Source organism: Triturus cristatus, chromosome 4_1, assembly GCF_964204655.1.
Source record: "Triturus cristatus chromosome 4_1, aTriCri1.1, whole genome shotgun sequence".
NCBI lineage: Eukaryota > Metazoa > Chordata > Amphibia > Caudata > Salamandridae > Triturus > Triturus cristatus.
In genome coordinates this window covers 148,014,944-148,020,400 of record NC_140585.1, presented here as the reverse complement: position 1 = coordinate 148,020,400, position 5,457 = coordinate 148,014,944, and positions in this window count along the sequence as shown.

The window sequence follows — 5,457 nt, the reverse complement described above, 5'->3', positions numbered from 1 at the left end:
GTTTCCAGAGACAGTGTGACAGCAGTAGTTCTGCCTGTAGAATGTGTCCAGAGACAGTGTGACAGCAGTAGAAACACATGTAGTATGTGCTCAGAGACAATGTGACAGCAGTAGTTCTGCCTGTAGAATGTGTCCAGAGACAGTGTGACAGCAGTAGTAACACCTGTAGAATGTGTCCAGAGACAGTGTGATAGCAGTAGGAACACCTGTTGAATGTGTCCTGAGATAGTGTGACAGCAGAATGTTGCCTGTAGAATGTGTCCAGAGACAGTGTGACAGCCGAAGTAATAACTATAGAATGTGTGCCGAGATAGTGTGACATCAGTAATAACGCCTGTAGAATGTTTCAAGAGATAGCGTGAGAGCAGTATTTTGCCTGTAGAATGTGTTCAGAGACAATGTGACAGCAGCAGTAATACCTATAGAATGTGTCCAGATAAAGTGTGACAGCGGCAGTGACTCCTGCAGAATGTGTCCAGAAACACTGTGACAGCAGCAGTAATACCTATAGAATGTGTCCTGAGATAGTGTGACAGCAGTTGTGACACCTGTAGAATGTGCCCATGGACAGTGTGTTAGCAGTAATATCGCCTGCACAATGTGTTCATAGACAGTGTGACAGCAGTAGTATTGCCTGTAGAATGTACACAGATAAAGTGTGACAGCATCAGTGTCACCTGTAGAGTGTGTCCAGAGACAGTGGGACAGCAGTAGTGTCACCTGGAGGATGTGCCCAGAGACAGTGTGACAGCAGTGGTATTACCTGAAGAATGTATCCAGAGACAGTTTGGCACCAGTAGCTTTGCCTGTAGAACGTGTCCAGGACAGTGTGATAGCAGAAGTAACACCTGTAGAATGTGTCCAGGAACAATGTGACAGCAGTAGTAATGTCTGTAGTATGTATCCAGGGACAGTGTGATAGCAGTAGAAATGCCTGTAGAATGTGTCCAGGGACAGTTAGACAGCAGCAGTGACACCTGTCAAATATGTCTAGATACAGTGTGATAGCAGTAGTATCATCCATGGAATGTGTCTAGATGCAGTGTGATAGCAGCTGTGTCACCTGTAGAATGTGCCCAGAGACACTGGGACAGCAGTATTATCACCTGTAGAATATGTATTGAGACAGTGTGACAGCGGCAGTAACACCTATAGAATGTGTCATGAGATAGTGTGAAAGCAGTGGAATTACCTATAGAATGTACCCAGCGACAGTGTGACAAAAGTACCATCGCCTGTACAGGGTGCCCAGAGGCAGTGTGACAGCAGTAGTAACACCTGTAGAATGTTTCCAGAGACAGTGTGACAGCAGTAGTATCACCTGTACAATATATCCAGAGAAAGTGTGACAACAGTAGTATTGCCTGTAGAATGGTTTCAGAGACAGTGTGATAGCAGTAGTATCACCTGTAGAATGTGTCCAGAGAAAATGTGATTGCAGTAGTAACACCTGTAGAATATGTCGAGAGACAGTGTGACAGCAGTAGTGTTGCATGTAGAATTTGTCCAGAGACAGTGTGACAGCAGTAGTAACACCTGTAGAATGTGTCCAGAGAAAGTATGATAGCAGAAGTAATGCCTGTAGAATGTGTCCAGAGACAGTGTGACAGCAGTAGTATCACAAGTAGAATGTGTCCAGGGACACTGTGACAGCAGTAGTTTTGCCTGTAGAATCTGTCCAGAGACAGTCTGACAGCAGTATTTTGCCTGTAGATTCTGTTCAGAGACAGTGTGATAGCAGTAGCATCACCTGTAGAATGTGTCCAGAGACAGTGTGACAGGAGTAGTTTTGCCTGTAGAATGTGTCCAGGACAGTGTGATAGCAGCAGTAATGCCTGTAGAATGTGTCCAGAGACAGCGTGACAGCAGCTGTATCACTAGTATAATGTGTCCAGAGACACTATGACAGCAGTAGTGTTGCCTGTAGATCTGTCCAGAGACAGTGTGAGAGCAGTATTTTGCCTGTAAAATGTGTTCAGAGACATTGTGATAGCAGTAGCATTGCCAGTAGAATTTTTCTAGAGTCAGTGTGACAGGAGTAGTTTTGCCTGTAGAATGTTTCCAAAGAGTGTGACAGCAGTAGTATCGCCTGTAGAATGTGTCTTGAGACAGTGTGACAGCAGTAGTATACATGTAGACTGCACCTAGAGACAGTTTGACAGCAGCAGTAACACCTGTAGAATGTGTCCAGAGACAGTGTGACAGCAGTAGTATCGCCTGTAGAATGTACGTAGAGACAGTGTCACAGCAGTAGGAACACCTTTAGAATGTGCGCTGAGACAGCGTGGAGCAGTAGTTTCCCCAGTAGAATGTGTCCATAGACAGTGTGACAGCAGTAGCAACATCTGTAGAATGTGTCCAGAGACAGTGTGACAGCAGTAGCATCACCTGTAGAAAGTTTCCAGAGACAGTGTGACAACAGTAGAATTGCCCAAAGAATGTACCCAAAAAGAGTGTGACAGCAATAGTATCACCTGTAGAATATACATAGAAACAGTGCGACAGCAGTAGTAACACCTGTATAATGTGTCTAGAGACAGTGTGACAAAAGTAGTATCGCCTGTAGAATGTACCTAGAGACAGTGTGACAGCAGTAGTAACACCTGTATAATGTGCTCAGAGACAGTGTGACAGAAGTAGTTTCACCTGTACAAAGTGTCAAATTACAGAGTGACAGCAGTAGTATCACCAGTATAATGCACCCAGAGAGAGTGTGACAGCACTAGTACCGCCTGTAGAATGTGCCTAGAGACAGTGTGACAGTAGTGGTGACACCTGTGGAATGTGCCTAGGGACAGTGTGGCAGCAATAGTATCACCTGTACAATGTTTCCAGAGACAGTGTGACAGCAGTATTATTACCTGTAGAATATAGCTAGAGAAAGTGTAACAGCAGTTGTATCACCGGTAGAATGCACCCAGAGACAGTGTGACAGCACTAGTACCGCCTGTAGAATGTGCCTAGAGACAGTGTGACAGTAGTAGTGACACCTGTGGAATGTGCCTAGGGACAGTGTGGCAGCAATAGTATCACCTGTACAATGTTTCCAGAGACAGTGTGACAGCAGTATTATTACCTGTAGAATATAGCTAGAGAAAGTGAAACAGCAATTGTATCACCTGTAGAATGCACCCAGAAACAGTGTGACAGCAGTAGTTTTGTCTGTATAATGTGTCCAGAGACAGTGTGACAGAAGTAGCATCACCTGTAGAATGTGTCCAGAGACAGTGTGACAGCAGTTGTGTTGCCTATAGAATGTGTCCAGAGACAGTGTGATAGCAGTAGTAACACCTATAGAATTTGCCCAGAGACAGTGTGACAGCAGTAGTATCACCCGTAGAATGTACCCAGAGACAGTGTGACAGCAGTAGTGTCACCTGTAGAATGTACCTAGAAACAGTGTGACAGCAGTAGTAACACCTGTATAATGTGTCTAGAGACAGTGTGAAAGAAGTAGTATTACCTGTAGAATGTACCTAGAAACAGTGTGAGAGCAGCAGTAACACCTGTAGAAAGTGTCTAGAGACAGTGTGACAGAAGTACTATCGCCTGCAGAATGTACCTAGAAACAGTGTGACAGCAATCGTAACACCTGTAGAATGTGTCTAGAGACAGTGTGACAGATGTAATATTGCCTGTTGAATGTACCTAGAGACAGTGTGACAGCGGCAGTCACACCTGTTGAATGTCCCCAGAGAGTGTAAAAGCAAAAGTAACACCTTTAGAATGCCCCCAGAGACAGTGTGTCAGCAGCAGTAACACCTGTAGAATATCCCCAGAAAGTGTGAAAGCAGTAGTGACACCTGTAGAATGTGATCAGAGACTGTGCGCCAGCAGTAGTATTAGTGTCAGAACTAGCAATGTCTATAAGAAAGAGATGGGTCGGCAGCAGGGTTCACTGACAGAATATCACAACTAAAATATTCCCATACTACAATATGGAGTTATAAATATAAATGTAAAATATATCGACATCCTGTATTTATATTGGTAAGTACAAAAATATCGAAAAAAAATATCGGTCATAAATAAAGTTGTACAAAATATCGTTCTTTATATATACATTCACTGAAAAAACCATAGGTTTTAGGGAAAGTTATAGTTAGTGGGACATTTCACTCGTACAAAACCATAGAAATTCCCACGTTATAGTTAGTTCAGCTAACTATAACTTGCGCCCCCGCAATGCACTGCTGATGACGTCACATATTACATCACTGATGACATGGTCAGTGACATCACTGATGACATCACTGATGGCATCTCAAATGACATCACCGATGACATCACTGATGACATCATCCATGTGATAATTTGATGCATCTTCTCAAACCCTAATATAACCTCTGATACACCCACTCTAAATTACAGACTGCCATTCTCCAAACCATAGACACTCCAACACCAATAACTACATACCAACTCACTGATTCTTAGGTTTACACACACATCCACTCACTTTCCCGTACAGTCACTCATACTTATGGTCACTCAGTACAGGACTATCATATGCACTCATACACCTATATAGAAACTCACACACCACCACTCATCCATAGAGGTACTCACACACCAGTCACACATCAGTCATGCAAATAATTAATCACACTGCCATTTACTCACCTATACAGTTATACACACACCAGCTCACTTACTCATACAAATACTAGCACATACTTACGCTCTTATACAATCACTGATACAAGCACAGACTCATCCATACAGCCACTCTCACAATCACACACTCTCACTTATAGCCATTTATATATTCCAACACACAGATATACTACCTCTCACATATGTAGTTACTCACACATATACAACTGAGATATACATTCACTCACTAACACATCCATACACACACTCACCCACCCATACATTCCATCACAGGTGCACTCTTGAAACCATGCACCCAGTGAATCACCCACTCACACATCTATGTACAGAGCCACACACACCCCACCCACACAAACACTCAGGCACCCATACAGATAATCAGATAACCAATCAATAACCCATATAGACACTCATGTAGCTATTTGCAAACCCATGCAGCTGCTTACACACCAACAAACAGATGGATACAGACATTCACACAGTTTACTCACTAACCCATGCATTCAGTAAGATAAGTTTAATCACTCACTTATAGAGTCAGTCACGCACCTACTAAATCATTCAGACACTTATACACCCTTCAATACACCTTTCTCTATATATATTAAACATATTTAAACTTTACAGAAACACACAGTCACTGGATGATGTCATCAGTGATGTCATCAGTGATGTCATCAGTGATGTCACTGACCATGTCATGAGTGATGTAATATGTGACGTCATCACCAGTGCATTGCGGGCGCGCAAGTTATAGTTAGCTCCACTAACTATAACAGGCAAATTTCTCTAGTTTTATATGAGTCAAATGTCCAACTAACTATAACGTCTGTAAAACTA